Source organism: Mesoplodon densirostris, chromosome 19 (assembly GCF_025265405.1).
Source record: "Mesoplodon densirostris isolate mMesDen1 chromosome 19, mMesDen1 primary haplotype, whole genome shotgun sequence".
NCBI classification, from domain to species: Eukaryota; Metazoa; Chordata; class Mammalia; order Artiodactyla; family Ziphiidae; genus Mesoplodon; species Mesoplodon densirostris.
Window position 1 is genome coordinate 14,910,223 of NC_082679.1, and position 17,327 is coordinate 14,927,549.

At 37.6% G+C, this 17,327-nt stretch overlaps 1 protein-coding gene across 3 annotated transcripts in view; it reads left to right on the plus strand.

Annotated features, from left to right (window-relative positions):
• The window catches only part of LOC132480559 (zinc finger protein 420), a 61,335-nt gene that overhangs the window by 22,525 nt on the left and 21,483 nt on the right, over positions 1 to 17,327 (plus strand). For 2 of the 3 annotated variants that reach the window (XM_060084817.1, XM_060084818.1), the window contains exons 1-2: positions 10,526 to 10,786; positions 12,305 to 12,355. The exons of the other annotated variant lie outside the window; for it this stretch is intronic. The gene's annotated coding sequence lies outside the window, so the exon portion shown is untranslated. Of the gene's footprint in view, positions 1 to 10,525; positions 10,787 to 12,304; positions 12,356 to 17,327 lie in introns of those variants that run through there. 3 annotated transcript variants of the gene reach the window in all.

Here is a 17,327-nt window from a genome sequence, read left to right on the forward strand (position 1 = left end):
GTTATTTGGGATATCTGCTTTATCTTAGTTGAGATTTAGTAGTTTGTAGGGTTTTGTTTTTATTTTTATTTTTAGCCATGTTGCGTGGCTTGCGGGATCTCAGTTCCCCAATCAGGAATTGAACCCAGGCCATGGCAGTGAAAGTGCTGAATCCTAACCACTAGACCACCTCCCTAGTAGTTTGTGTTTTATGAGAAATCTAGAACAATTAGTATACACTTGAAATTTTTCAAAACCCCTCCCCTAATAAAATTTTTGAAGCTCATTCTGTGAGGCTAGTACCATAGCCCTAGTTTCAAAATCAAACAAGAGCAGATAATAATATATAATTGCTGTAAATGATAATAGATATAAATACTCTAAGTAAAATATAAATAACATCTAACATACAATTAAAAGAATGCAAAGGAATACCACTTATCCAGAATGTCTGATTTACCTTTTCTAGGTTAATTATAATTCCAGAGCTTAGAAATTATATTTCTAAGACTTGTTTATGATGGAAGAATGACTTGAAGTAGAGTTACCATATGATACAGCAATCCCACTCCTTGGCGTATATCCCGAGAAAACTAATTCATGCACCCCAGTGTTCGTAGCAGCACTATTTACAATAGTCAAGACATGGAAGCAACCTAAATGTCCATCAGCAGCCAAATGGATAAAGAAGATGTGGTACATATGGAATACTACTCAGCCATAAAAAGAGATGACATAATGCCATTTTCAGCAACATGGATGGACCTAGAGATTATCATACTAACTGAAGTAAGTCAGAAAGAGAAAGACAAGATATCATGCCATATGATATCACTTATATGTGGAATCTAAAATATGACACAAATGAGATATGAAACAGAAACAGACTCACAGATACAGAGAACAGACTTGTGGTTGCCAACATGGAGGAGGGGTGGAGGAGCAATGGAGTGGGAGTTTGGGATTAGCAGATGCAAACCATTATATATAAAACGGATAAACAACGTGGTCCTACTGTATAGCAAAGGGAACTATATTCAATATCCTGTAATAGGGAATTTCCTGGTGGTCCAGTGGTTAGGACTCTGCTTCCACTGCAGGGGGCATAGGTTCGATCCCTGGTCAGGGAACTAACATCCCACAAGCCACACAGCATAGCCAAAAAACAAACAAAAATATCCTTTAATAAACCTTAATAGAAAAGAATATGAAAAAGTATAAATATAGTTGAATCACTACTGTACAGCAGAAGTAACACAACAGTAAATCAACTAAAAAAATTTTTTTAAAAAGAAAAAAGCATAAAAGTTAATTCTGTAATTATCCAACTGAAAATATGAGAAAAAATGGCAGAATAAACCAAAAGAATGTAAAAGCAAGGAAATAATAAAGAATAAAAAATAAAGGAAATAGAAAAAGCAATATACTGGAGAAGATTAATAAGGTCCCAAATAGGTCTTTGTGTTATCATATACCAAGAATTATTTAAAAACTATGTTAATCAAGAGCATGTATACATTACAGGGAATAATAACTTGATCAACAGATTGAATAAAGATATACATACATATAACATAATTTATGACCGTCAATAATAGGGGAAAAGATAGCTTTTTCATATTCTGGGACATTTGCTGCACATGCACACATAAATTGCACTCCTTTATTTTACAGAAAGAGATTGATTCCAAAAGATTTTTTTAAAGCATTATTTATTTATTTTTGGCTGCATTGGTCTTCATCGCTGCGCATGGGCTTTCTCTAGTTGCGGCCAGCAGGGGCTACTCTTCATTGCGGTGCGTGGGCTTCTCATAGTGGTGGCTTGTCTTTGTTGCGGAGCACAGGCTCTAGGCATGTGGGCTTCAATAGTTGTGGCACGTGGGGCTCAGTAGTTGTCACTCATGAGCTCTAGAGCACAGGGCTTAGTTGCTCCGTGGCATGTGGGATCTTCCCGGACCAGGGTTTGAACCCATGTCGCCTGCATTGGCAGGCTGATTCTTAACCACTGTGCCACGAGGAAAATCCCCCAAAAGATTTTATAACAACCAAAAATGTGGAAGGCAAAACTATAAACCCTTACGAAGATAATGTAGGAGACTAAATTTATGACTAAATTTATGTAAGATAATGATTTCTTAAAACACAAAAATGAACAAGTCTTTAAAAAAATTTAATAAATCTGACATTGAACAGAGAACTTCTATTTATTAAAAGATTCCCTAGAGAATGAAAAGACAAGCTATAAACTGGGAGAAGATATTTTCAACACATATGACTAACACAAAAACATCCAAAATATTTTTTATAAAGTTCTATAATTAATAATGACAACCCAAGAAAAAAATGAGCACAGAACTTTAAGAGGCATTTCATGTTAGACAAATGGCCAATAAACATAGGTTTCAAAACAAAAAAAACTTAACCTTAATCAGGGAAATGCAAATTAAAACCAAAATGAGATTTCATTTCATATCCATATACCAGATCGGCCTAAACTTAAAATTTTCAGAATTTCAAATGTTAGTAAAGAATAAAAATTGAAAAATCTCCTTTGGAAAATATTGCACATTGTCTAGTAAAGCTAAAGATATTTGCATGCTCCAAATACCCTATGTTTAGTGATACCACACTCATAATATATATCCTAGAATAGAGGCTGGCAAACTATGGCCTACTGGCTAAATCCTGCCACTGCCTGTTTTCGTAAATAAAGTTTTATCGGAACACAGCCACACTCATTCTTTTACATATTGTCCATGGCTGCTGTCATGCTACAATGGCAGATCTGATGAGTTGTAACAGAGGCCATTGGGCCTGCAAAGTCTAAAGTATTTCCTATATGTCTTTATATGGAAAAAGTTTGCAAACCTCTGCGCTAGAGCAACCTCTGTATATCCATCAGTAAACATGTACAAGAATGTTTATAGCAGCACTGTAATATCAAATTTTGAAACAATCTACATTGCTATTTATAGAAAATGGATTTTAAAACATGATATACTCATGCAATAGAATACTATACAGTAGTGAAAATGAATTATAGCTATATGGCTAAATCTCACACTAATATGTTGACAAAAAAAGCAAGTCATAGGGACTTCCCTGGTGGTCCAATGGGTAAGACTCCATGCTCCCAATGCAGGGGGCCCAGTTTCAATCCCTGGTCGGGGAACTAGATCCCACATGCCGCAACTAAGAGTCCACATGCCGCAACTACGAGTTCACATGCTGCAACTAAGAGCCTGCATGCCACAACTAAGAAGTCCCCCTGCCACAAATAAGAAGCCCGCATGCTGCAACTAAGAGCCTGCATGCCCCAACTAAAGATCCTGCATACCGCAATGAAGATCCAGTGTGCCACAACTAAGACACTTAGCAGCCAAAATAAATAAGTATTTTTAAAAAGCAAATCATAGAATATTAAATATTTATATAAAACTAGAATATATGCATAGATAAACAACAGTTTTGGAGTACGTGGTTCAAACTATAAAGAAAAGCAACAGGGCCTCCCTGGTGGCGCAGTGGTTAAGAGTCCGCCTGCCGATGCAGGGGATGCGGGTTCGTGCCCCGGTCTGGGAGGATCCCATATGCCGCGGAGCGGCTGGGCCCGTGAGCCATGGCCGCTGGGCCTGCGCATCCGGAGCCTGTGCTCCGCAACGGGAGAGGCCACAACAGTGAGAGGCCCACATACCGCAAAAAGAAAAAAAAAAAGAAAAGCAACAGAATTATGAAAACAAAATTCAGGATAACTATTATGGTTGTGGGGAGAGGAAAGGGAGTAGATATGTAGGAGTCTTCAAAGTTAGTAGTAATATCCTCTTTCTTAAAATAGGTAGTTGGTACACAGGTTTTGCTGTATTGTGAGTCATTACACCTTAAATATGTTTAATAAATATTCTTTTATATATACCCAAATTTAATAGAAACTGTCTTTGAAAGCTACCAGTTAACAGAGGGAATGAAAATTAAATTCTTTTGCTAGGTCATACTGAAGTGGACTTAATTTTAATTTCCCCCATTGTACTGTAGCTTCTAAGGCAACTTTTCAAATAACATTGTAATAATTCCTGTTAACTGAAAAACTGAACTTTATTAGGCAATGATTTCACCTTGTGCGATTTCTCCTCACTCACCTAGGCTCTTGTCGCTTGTCCTTCAACTACGTTTATCTCATGATTCAATAAGGACATTATAATGAGATTAGAATCTAACCATCTTACATATAGCAAAAGATAAGGAACAGGCCAGGCTCTGGCTGTTCAATAACTGAGCCCCATTTCCATGGTTATCAGGAAAGCAAGGCCATCCTAGGAAGACCTAGAGAAAAGTGTGAATGATGGGAAAATACAGCTATGGGCAGAGTTGTCTTTGCACAACTCTGCAAAACTCTTATTTTCTGAGAACATGGACCAAAAATTCAGGCAAGCACTTGGAAAAAACAAAAAGGGACACACAAGCTCCAGATGGTAGATTTAAAATTTTGGGAAGATGTCCTTCTCTAGCCAGATGAGATCCCTCTAGTTTTCCAGCATAGAGTTCAATGATCTCTACTCCTCTTAGGAGAAGTCTAGAAGGTCACTAGCTCCTGCAATGACAAATTCCTAATCACCCAAAGCCAGGATCAAGATCCAGGAGATGGCCATCATGAATGAGGAACTATTCAGATATGTTCCAGCATTCTGACAAGTGTAGAATGATTAAAAGAAATTACGATGCTCAACAGATTCCATGTAATCTTTAATATACATGTCACAATAAAACATATACCATATTAACAACTCAGTCATACTCAGAATGTATTCCATCATTACTTCAAAACACTAATGGTCTGTTTTTAAATATTATGAACATTTGAAAGTTATATGAATTTCAATGCAATATTTTATGTTTCAAAACACGGAAAAGGCAGATTATTAAACAGTATATAGTATATGACATCATTTTCTGTGACTATTTAAATATATAAATGGCATTTGGTAAGATAAACCTAGAATGTGGTTATCTCTTGGCTATGAGATTATCAGTGATTAAGTTTTTTTCTTAAGTTTATTTCTAAAGTTTTCAATAATGACCATTTATTATGCTCAAGAACATGTATATTTTTCTAACATTTTTATACTTGGCTAAATAGAAGCTGTTTTCAAATAATAAAAAAGAAATACTCCGGATAATTTTTAAACTATTCCTATATTTTTCCTAATTAGAGTTTATTGTGAGTTCTTGAAATTTGAATTAGTTTTTTGTTTGTGAAATATACAGTTGTGTGTTCAATTCCTGCCTAAAACATAATTACTGGAAGCTATTTAAACCTTTAGGTACCTAAAATAGTGCTAGTCTATTTAACTTTACTTCTGAACCAGCCCAATTGGACCAAACTATCCCAAACAGCTATCAAGTTGCCTTATTCAACTATCTTCAGTTTTGATTTAATAAGGTCATCAAAAGAAAAACTGCAAGTAAAGCTGACCTCACAAAATCCATTAATATCAAGAGATTCTTTGAGTCCTTTATATTTTGTACATGAGATAACAGTAGTCCCTGTGGGAAGAATATATCCCTCCTCTGAACTTCCAGAGCATGTATTTGTAACTTGGAAATGACTTTTATATACTCTTAGAATTACTTCAGTACAGCTTTTATCTTCTTTGCTAGGCAAAAAACAACTTTTTATCTTTGTATCTTTCTTAAGTACCTAATACCTTTTATATTATAATGCTTGATAAATATCCTCATCTTTAACCTAACTCTTCATTTTTATTGATTTCTCAGAAGTAACAATCTGACAGGTGCCCATAAGTGAATACAAGATTGCTGATGGGAGTATCATTTATTATGTTGAAGAAAATGGCAACATAATGTTCATCATAGGGAATTATTTAAATAAATTGTGGTAAATCTAAACAATAGAATAGGACTATCTATCCAGCCATTCACATATATTATATAGCACATTAATAATGAACATGGGTAGATATCACCAATATAATACTGAATTAAATATTTAAGATTCATTCTTGTTAACTTAAAATTTATTATCTTTATAAATCCAAGTTTATTGGATGCATAACATTCCATTGCATGTGTACCACAAATAACTATATCTTTGTTAAGGATATATATTTGAAAAGATCATCTCAAAAAATCTCCTCAGAAAGTGCCTAACTCCAGGCCTGGGACAGAGAATGTACAATATAAGTCTTGAATACCTGTGTCAAAAAGTAAGGAATTGCTCAAAGACAAATGGGGATTACAGGAGCCAGCTTGAGATGCCAAATTTGGACAATTTGAGCAACACGAAGAATGATAGTAATAAATGGACTAAAATACTTTGTTCCTTGTACTAAAATTCTTCAAATGACAAAAAAAAATCCATCAGTCAGAGATACTCAAAAGAGAAAAACCAGACATAGAGAAGAAAAGGGGGGAAAGGCACAGCTTTTATATAAGAGAATGATAAAATTAAAAATCACCACTGCAAGCCCTAATTGTGTAACTTATTTAGGCAAGGATCATCAACGGATGCTAAAAACATTAGGCAAAATGTTATATGTGAAATAGTCTCAAAATATTCCTGTCAGATTACTTCTTGATTTACAAAGAAAAAAAGCAACTTTCATTATGGAGAAATCAGGTACACACACTACTCGAATCAAAGTGATCAACTTTAGTATTACCAGTAATGGATCAAACTTAAATTATGTGCTTCTTGATGTGATACAATAGGAAGTATACAGCACCACCCCTAGTATTCTTTTTTTTTTTTTTTTTTGCGGTACGCGGGCCTCTCACTGTTGTGGCCTCTCCCGTTGTGGAGCACAGGCTCCGGACGCGCAGGCCCAGCGGCCATGGCTCACGGGCCTAGCCGCTCCGCGGCATGTGGGATCTTCCCGGACCGGGTCACGAACCCGTGTCCCCTGCATCGGCAAGCGGACTCTCAACCACTGTGCCACCAGGGAAGCCCCACCCCTAGTCTAGTATTCTTGTCAAATATATTTAAACTTAACCTAATCATGACAAAACAAACAAATCCAGAATGTTAGGCACTGTACAAGACAAACGTTCTAGATTCTTCGACTCTTTAAAATGTCATTGTGAAACACAGAACAGGTAAGGGGAATACTGCTCTACATTAAAAAGATATGACCTCTCTCCACCATGTGAGAAAACAGCAAGATGGTTACCCAGGAAGGGCTCTCACCAGGAACCAAATCTGCCTGTACCTTGATCTTGGAGTTCCCAGCCTCCAGAACTGTGAAATATAAATATTTATTGTTTTTTAAAAAAAGGGCCCATCCAATGCAATATGTGACCTTGATATGGATTGTGTATCAATTTTTAAAATAAATTTATTTATTTAATTTTTGACTGTGTTGGGTCATTGTTGCCGCACGCGGGCTTTCTCTAGTTGTGGCGAGCGAGGGCTACTCTTTGTTGCGGTGCGCGGGCTTCTCACTGTGGTCGGTTCTTTTGTTGCAGAGCACGGGCTCTAGGCGCACGGGCTTCAGTAGTTGCAGCGTGTGGGCTCAGTAGTTGTGGCTCACGGGCTCTAGAGCGCAGGCTCAGTAGTTGTGGCACAGGGGCTTAGTTGCTCCGTGGCATGTGGGATCTTCCTGGACCAGAGCTCGAACCCACATCCGCTGCATTGGCAGGCAGATTCTTAACCACTGCGCCACCAGGAAGTCCCTGTATCAATTTTTTTAAAATGCACATATAGGATATCAGGGAAACAACAGGGGCAATTTAAATACAGATTATATATTAGATATTATGAATCAATGTTAAATTTCTTACGTGTTTTCTTGATACTGAATACTCATAATGTTACACTTACTCATAAATAGAGCAAAAAACAAACAAAAATATGTAAATAGGTGTAGACAGAGATTAAGAAAATGGTGAAAAATGTTAAAAACTGGTGAATGTATGTAAAGGATATAGAGTGCACATCATTATAATATTCTCTTGCTTTTCCTATAGCTTAAAATTTTTTTAAATAAAAACTTAGTGAAAAATAATTATAAAAATACTAGAGTACCTTAAATACTTTCCTGAGATCACTGATTAAATGTCTGACTCATATGTGCTGGTATAAACCCCAATCTATTGGCAGAAGGTCAAAATCACTGGCCAGTATTGATAAAGATTCTCAAAGAAAATGATCCAATGCCAGGAAAAAGAATATACTCACCAGTGCTGTTCATGGGTAACCACTACCACAGGGCTCTAGTTGCTGGGTTGAAGCAGTAACTAATCCTTAAGGGTCTACAAGGCCAAAATAGGCCATAACATAAATTTGAAACTGCCAGCTGATAAACAACAAGGCACCTGGGGCCTATGAAAAAGTATTGCCTGAGTTTCCTTCCTCTCTGCAGTCTTCTGCATGTTTTTCTGGATTTTGTCTGTTTCCTTCCTCTCTGCAGTCTTCTGCATGTTTTTCTGGATTTTGTCTGCTTCCACAGAGTTTAGGTTTCTTGGCTCACTTTCTTGCTCCAAAATCTTCAACATCTCCATTTTCTTTTGAATTTTAAAATTAAAATTTAAATACATGAGTAATATGTTTTCCTTGTAAGGAAAAAATAGATTATCAGTAATGCTTAAAGTCCTCTTTGTCACTTATTCCCCTTTACTGTAAGTCCCCTCTTCTAGCCTCAAAGGTTACCATTGACAGGAGCCATATCCTTCCAAAAAAATATATACTATTTTTTATATTAAGTATATTACATGGTATGCTAAAAAAAAAAGTCCTCCTCAGCTCCTGCAGTCTGTATTTCTAAAGGTCTTCACTTTTTTGGGTCAAAGTACCTCTGTCAATCTGATAAAGCTGCCTATACTTTCTCTGAAAAAGAAAAATCACATTTATCTATACATACAAAATGTCACAAGTTTAATATACAATAAGAAGCCCATCCACATGGAACCGATTCATCTCAGGTTAATAATTCCTGTTTTTTACTTTAAACAATAGCCTCCTTTCTCTTGCAAGAAATCATCACAACTACTCAAAAGCCAAAAGAGATAACCCAGATTCAAACAGAGGTAGCTTGAGATCAATGCATGCTGTCCAATTTGAAACCAGAATGTGTATCTCTTTAAAAAAAAAAAAAAAAACCAATCTACGTCTCCCATGTATACTTTGACAAAATTTTTGCTCCGCTTTAACACTTCGACTCCCTCTAAGTCAGTGCAATTTGACCATGTTTATTTCACATAGCTATACTGGATCAAGCACACAGGTTCATTCATTCAGCAATCTTGGTCACCAAACTTGCTACTCCATTCACATTATTTGGAAGAGATCAAAGTATTTGGTAAATGGTCCTGAAAATCAGACAAGCTTTATTAGCTTTCCCCTCCGAAGGATTGGTAAAATGACAGCTCCATCTCCTTTGTGCATGGTAATTCACAAGTTTGTGATTATTTTTTTTAAAAAGGCCATGAGGTCTTGACGCAAGCGAAGACAAGTCCAGGCTTGCCAACAGACCTACAGCCCTAAGTTCTTTGCTCTCTGTGAGCCAAGGTATGTTCAAAAGAAAATGGGGACAAGGGTTTGACCTAGAATTCAGGAAATCTGACTAATGCTGGACTCTAGTGAAATTCACTCTTCTTATGCATAAAGTTATTTTACTGTTTTACTAGTTGGATGGCCTCTCAAACTTACCCAATAATGTCCCCTTAATATTAGAAAAGAAAGAATGTCTACTTTGAAGGGCTGTGGCAGAGGAAAAAGCGGTTACCCTAGGGCTACCTTTGAAATTATCTTTCTTAAAAAATAAAACAAACAAAACCCAACTATGTTGATTTTACATTCTTCCCCATAATACATTTATTTGATCCAATAGAAAAATCATGTCTAAATTATCTGCCAAATGAATAACCTTTTCCAGATCATCAAATTAGTGTTCAAGGAAGAAATAATTAGACCATCCATCGTTTTTCACAGTCACATATATGCTCTTTTGCTAGTCAAACTCCTAACAGACATTCTGAAGATATAGGCACAAGAAAAGTACCTTTATATTGACACAAATCATCACCAGTCACACAACCACACTCAATTATGGCACAAAACAAACTACCAAAGTAGAGGTCCCTTAATATGTCAGACAATCCCACACAGTTATAAAATGCTATTACCGTGCAGCTTCAAGTACCAATAACCTCACACCCGACAGCACGTAGAATCACGCACAGTTAGAAATAACCATACACTCGGCCACTGAGGGACCCCAGTCCACCCGAAAATATCTCGCGTTGTCTCACAAATATTCACAAGCACCAAAGGGCCTGACAAGGCACACAGAGGGTCTCATGCCAGTCTGACGCTCAGGCTGGTCCCCTGCACCTGCCCCACCGGCGGGTCCCACTTTCTCCTGACGTGTATAAGACCCCGAGCACACTCAACACTCGCCGCGGTCTCATGGACCAACTGCCCGAGGCGAGCGCGCCCCACGCCTGCGCACTGAGCGCAGGCGGGCTCTCCCAGAAATCTCCGGGGCGCGGCAGTTGGGGCGAGTTAGTTCTAGCAGCCCGGTCCTCGAACCCAGCGGAGAGTTTGTGGGCTGGGTCTCCTAACGTTCTCGCTGGCCAGCCACAGCCTGCCCGGAGTTGGACTACATTTCCCAGAGCCACCGCGTCCCGAACGCGGCTTCATTTCCGTTTGTTCGCGCGACTTGGGGACCTCGCGTGGGGAGAGGGCTGCGTCTGTGGAGGAGTTTGGCCTGGCTCCCGCAGGGCGGGTGAACCCGAAACCGGGCTGGGATCCCGGGCACCAAGTCCTGGACCCTGAACTGCACCCTCTGTCGAGGTGAGTATGTCCGGAATGCCAGGGTGGAAACGGTCGGAGGAAGCGTCACTGGAATTACGTGGGTGGCCGTGTCTCCTGGTGTTTTGTGTGTGTGTGTGTGTGTGTGTGTGTGTGTGTGACAGCCAGCCTGGTATTGATGGCTGTATGGGCGAATGGTCGTGTGCTACTGTGGTTTTATGTGTAAGCGTTTGTGTGAGTGTGAGTTGTTTTGACTCTGAAGCTGTGATAGTACTGCTTTGACTTTGTGACCGCGTGCTTACTTGACTGGAAATGTGCTTATGTGACAGTGTAATTGCCTGTGGACTGCGTGCTTATGACTCTGAGGTGTGCGACAGTGTTGTTGTGACAGGGTGTTTGGAAGTGCTTGTGTTACTTTGAGGTTTTGTATGTGTGTTACTAGGGTTTGCCTGTGACTTCGAAGTGTTAGGACAGTGTTTCTGTGACACGATGTTTGTGATTGCTTGTTTCCTTGACCTGGTACTTGGTTGTGTTTTTCTGACTATCTGATTGGATGACTGTGTGCCGTTTTCATGACTGTATGAAGAGAGTAAAAGTGCTGTTGTGAAAGGTTATTTTGGGCTGTGTGTGTCCCCAACAGGGTGCTTGTATATGCTTGAGTGATTGTGTGTATGCTCTGTGTATGATTGGGTTTTAAGACTAGGTGGTCAGACAGTGTAGCATTAACTTGGTGATTGTGACTCTGGCTGTGTGACTGTGGAAATGTGATTGTGTGTGACTTTGTGAGTCATATATTTTATAGTCTGTGATCTTATGGGAGTTTAGTGGGGTACAGAGGTAAAATTGCATTTTGGTAATTTCTGGGGTTCATTCTGTGGCTGAGCCAGCCTATGGATTAAGAATCCCTTGTGGCTTTGTCCTCTGAGGACTTGACTTATGTCTCTTTTGACCACAGTGATTACCACACCCTACCTCCCACCCCCCATTTCACACATTGCCTGTAGTGCTTCATTTTTCATATCCATCCTTAGTTTGCCCTGGGATTGTAGATGTAGCTTCCCTGCTGCTTGCTGGTGCTCTCTCACCTTATAGCCTTAAGGGTTTTGGATGCAGAGAAGTGACAGGAAGGAAGAAGTCAGAAATTTGAACCCCTGAATGAAGAGTATTAGTTATTTCTAAGGCTCAGATCTGGACTTGAGATGAGAATTTTAGAGCCGATAGCACCTTCAAGACAGGTCACTTGGAAATGTAATGGGATTCCAGGAGTGGGAATACTTCCAGAGAGTGTGCTAGAGGAGTCAGCCATACACTTGAGAACCTGTAGCACTCCCCTTCAGGACTCCATCTCCAGCAGACAGCTTTGAATTGAGAAGCAAATTCTAGCCCAAGATGGCTGTGAACTTGGCCCTTCTTTCTCATACAGAAAGTGCAGAACTGTTCTAGTCTCCTTTTGACTTTCCTCTATGTTAAATGAGGGGTAGATTGGTGGCATTCTAATTTAGAGTATACCCTAAGAAAGGCCCCGTATCTCATGATTCTTTTTTCTTTCCCTGAGAATAGCGCCCAGAGGAAGAAAGAATGGCTGTTATACAATCAGAAGCAAGCTCCAAGGTGCGTAGATGTTTTCTCTTTGTTTCGTGAAATGCCTTTGTTTTTTCAGGATATAGGAATCTTTGGGGTTTTTAGGGGGAGGGGTTTGTTTCTTTCTTTATTTTTGGCTGCGTTGGGTCCTCGTTGCTGTGCACGGGCTTCCTCTAGTTGCGGCGAGTGGGGGCTGTTCTTCCTTGCAGTGTACGGGCTTCTCACTGCGGTGGCCTCTCGTTGCGGAGCAGGGCTCTAGGCGCGCAGGCTTCAGTAGTTGTGGCTCGCGGGCTCTAGAGTGCAGGCTCAGTAGCTGTGGCGCACGGGCTTAGTTGCTCTGCGGCATGTGGGATCTTCCCGGACCAGGGCTCGAACCCGTGTCCCCTGCATTGGCAGGCGGATTCTTAACCACTCTGACACCAGGGAAGTCCCGAATCTTTGCTTCTTTTTGAAATTTCCTAGGTAAGCCTTCACAAATGATGGAGGGGCAAGGCAATTTTCTGTAGATTGAGAGCAAGGAATATGTGCAGTTAATTGTGATAGATGCTTCCCAATAGCGGTTAAATTAAGGAAGAATGGATTTGAGATCCATAAATTTAAAAAGGAGGAGCTCTTTTGTGTTATTTCTGACATAGCAGCATTCTGATTTTTTTTTTTTTTTTTTTTTTCTTTTTGCGGTATGCGGGCCTCTCACTGTTGTGGCCTCTCCCGTTGCGGAGCACAGGCTCCGGATGCGCAGGCTCAGCAACCATGGCTCACGGGCCCAGCCACTCCGCGGCATATGGGATCCTCCCAGACCGGGGCACGAACCCGTATCCCCTGCATCGGCAGGCGGACTCTTAACCACTGCGCCACCAGGGAGGCCCAGCATTCTGTTTTTTTAACTTTTTAAAATGTTTGTTAATTTTCAGAGGTACACAGAAAAGTGTACCTCTGTACTATCGTATGCCCAGCTTAAAAGTTTTCACTTGCCAATCTTATTTCAGTTATTCTGCCTTCAGTTCAAAATCCCTCCTAATTTGCCTTTATATTTCTTCTTTGTCTTATGGGTTATTTAGTAACATGTTATTTACTTTTCAAACATTTTAAGGATCTTCCAGAGGTCTTTCTGCTACTGATTTCTATTTTCATTCCATTTTATTCAGAGAATATACTTTGTATGACTTGAATTCTTTTAAATTTATTAAGATTTATTTTATGACCCAGAATGTGTGGTCTATCCGAGTACATGTTTGGTGTGCACTTGAAAAGACTGTATTCTGCCACTGTTGGGTGGAATGTTCTATACATATCTGCTGGGTCAGATGGATTGGTAGTGTTTAAATCTTCTGTACCCATATTGAATTTGTTGGATTTACCTCTTTCTCTTTGTACAGTAGTTTCTATCAGTTTCTGCTTCATTTATTTTGAAGCTCTGTTATTAGGTACATAAATGTTTCAGATTATATGTCCTAATGTTGAATTGACTCCTTTATCATTATGAAGTGGTCTTGTAATATTCTTTGCTCTGAACATTTACTTTATCTGATATTTAATATAGCCACTTCAGCTTTCTTTTCATTAGTGTTAGCATGGTATATCTTTTTCTATACTTTTACTTTTAACCTATTTGTGTTCTGATAAAGTACATTCCTTGTAGGCAACATTTAGTTGGATCTTGTGTTTTTATCCAGTTTAACAATATCTGTCTTTTAATTGGAGTGTTTTTACCATATATATTTAGTGTGATTATTGGTATACTTTGGGTCAAATCCGTCATCTTTCCATTTATATTTGTTCCATCTCTTCTTTATTTCTTTTTCCATATTTTCTGCTTCCTTTTGGATTGAGAGAAAGAGTTTCAAAATAACAATACCAACATTTTTACTAATCTTATGAATATAGAAAACAACCAAGACTTCTTGGAGTTCAATGGGATATAACCCACTAAGGATCTATAATCAAATTACTGTGTTTTTAAAGTCACCTATAACAACACCTTTCATATAGTTAAGTCATCAACTTGAGAGACACAGGCTCATTTGTTTTACCTTGCTTTCTACTTTTAGGGATTGTTTTCCCACCACTTTGATTTAATTTTGTTTTAAAATTAAATAAGATATTTACATATTTCTAAAATCAAAACTGTAGAACAAGGTGAATTTAGAGAAGTCTAGCATCCATTCCTGTCTCTTCCACCTTGTTTTTCTTCCCTCTGTAGATAACTACCTGTGCTTCTCTTTGGTTTATTCTTCTATTTTTCTTTCAAATGATATATATATGTTTATGTGTATGTGTATGTGTTTGTGTGTATATGTATGTATTTTTTATCATCTTCATTCTTAATCAAAAAAGAGCATTCCTTGTATACTGTTCTGCACTTTCCTTTTTTTTCCTCACATATTTAATGTATCCCAGAGATAACTGCATAAGCAGCCTATAGAGATCCTCCTCATTCTTTTTAATAGCTTCATTTTATGTTGTGTGGGTATACTGCTTTATTCAGCCAGTCTCCTACAGGTGGGCGTTGGTGGTTTTTTCCCCAGTGTTTTGTTGATAACTGTGTATATTGTTTCTATGGTTTATCTTTGGAGCAAATTTCTAGAAGTGGCCTACTTTTAGTTTATTTTAATGCTTTTGACATAAATTCTACCCAAATCACAACCTTGAGTAATAATAAAATTGGCCTATTTCCTCATTTTTCCCCTTTCTTACTTTTTTCTCCATTACCCAAATTTTCAAAAAAAAGTCTTAGAGTCTGTCTTTATACTGTTAAATATTCTTTTTTCTCTGAATTTATTGAGAATTTCTCTTTTTAACCATAACATGCCCTTGTTTTAAATTTCAGGAAGCTATTATTTCCTAGTTTTATGACGTCAAAGTAGTACATGTTTGTTGGAATGATTTAGAAAATACAAAAGGAAACAAACAAGGAAGAAAATAAAAATTACTCAGAAACCCTCCTTTGGAATGAATCATAGTTCATATTTGGAATCTATCCTTCAAGTCTTTCTTTTTTACTTCTTATTATGGAAAAATTCAAACATATGCAAAGCTAAAAGTACAGTGTCGGGCACCCCTGCGTACTCTACCCATCACTCAGCTTCAACAAATATCAGTTTAAGGCTAAACATGTTTCATCTGGTTCTACTGCTCTCTCCCCCGACCCAAAAAAGCATGGATTATTTTGAAGTAAATTCCAGATATATAATTTCATTCACAAGTATTTTAGTGGGTGTTTCTAAAATATAAGGACTTTTTATTTTAAAAACAAAACCACAATGTCATTGCTATTAAAAAGAAAAAAAGAACTCAGTACTCTCTTAATGTCATAAAATAGCCAGTTAGTGTTCATGTTTTCCCCATTGCCCATAAATATTTTTTTATGGTTTGTTAGAATCAAGATCCAAACAATGAGCTCGTTGCTTGTGATGACCTAGATGGGTGGAATGGGAGGTGGGGGTGGGGGTGGGAGGGAGGTCCAAGAGGGAGGGAATGTAGGTATACATACAGCTAATTCACTTCATTGTACAGCAGAAACTAACACAACACTGTAAAGCAATTATACGTCAATAAAAAAAAAAACCTGTCCAAAAAAAAGATCCAAAGAATGTCCATTTAATGTAATAAGAAGATATATTTCTTAAATCTTTCTTTTTCTCTTTTCTTTCAGTTTTATTTGTTCCAGAAACAGAGTTTCTTATGGAGTTATCCATATTCTGGATTTTGTTGATTGCATATATGGGGTGTTATTTAACATGTTCCTTTAATGCTGTATTTCTTGTAAACTGGCATTTCTAGAGGCTTGATCAGGTTCAGGTTTTTTGTGTTTTTGCTTGTTTGTTTTACGCTAATCCTTCATACATAGTGATATATACATTTATGAAATAGTGAATATTTGGTTGTTTTCCTTTATGTGATGTTAGCAGCCATTGATAATCTTTATTTGGAATCCATTATTTTATCAGAAGTCACAAAATATTATTTATTTCTCTCACTTCTGCATTTATTAGCTGGGATACTTTTGTAAAGGGAGCCATCCTCTCATCAATGTCTTGGTTACTCTGAAGTATAGCTTATGCAAAAAAAGTAGAATAAAAACTTGATTTTACTCTCATTTTTCAGCATCTTCCAAAGTTTATCATGTTTTCCTTTTAAATTATCATTATGAACTTGTAGATTCAAATATATTTGGTATGTTTCAGTCTATAGCAGTTATTCTTATTAATACTCAAACTGTCCATCTGTTGCCAGTGGGATCCTCTTTACTACCTCCGATTTGGCTCCTTTTGAATTCCTTTTGATTACTGTTGGAGTTTGTGGTAGATTCCAAACTTTCTGATGTGACAAGATGTTTTAGGCCCATCTTGTCCATTTTCCTGTGTTAAACATGAAATCAGCCACTTCTCTGTGGAGCCCTGCTTCCTTTTAGTGAGAAGTGGTTTTAAGAAGCCACAATTAGGATAGTTGGAGTTCTCATTGCTTCTGGTTGTTATTGCTTGTAGGTCTTTACAGAGTTGGTTAAATATGTATTTTTTAGAAGGAGAAAAATACATCCTGAGTTTATAATGATATTTCCAATTGAATTTAAAGGTTATAGAGTTTTTCTTGATTTTTACATTTGTATTTCTTCTTGTACTCTGAAAATCTTTATTCTTAATAACATTAAGATAATTACATACTTGCTTTATTCTCATTGATGTATGTGTGTGTAATCATTTCAGAATTGTCTATTTTAGAATAACAATGCCAATATTATTAATTTATTATTTTGTTTAATAAAACTTTTGTTAATATTTAATAAATTTATTACTGATTAATATTAATAATAGTATAGTTACTGAAAAACAGCTATTTGTTTATCTGTTATTAGTTATTAGTTATTTGGTCTGTAGGTTATATTGCACTAGGAATCTAATGTCAAATGTACGTATTTGAAAATTCCTTGAAATAACCACTTCCTTTCTGTGTTTACCCTGCTAGTATTATGAACAGGTAAGTTTGTTTCACTTTGCTTTTGGTT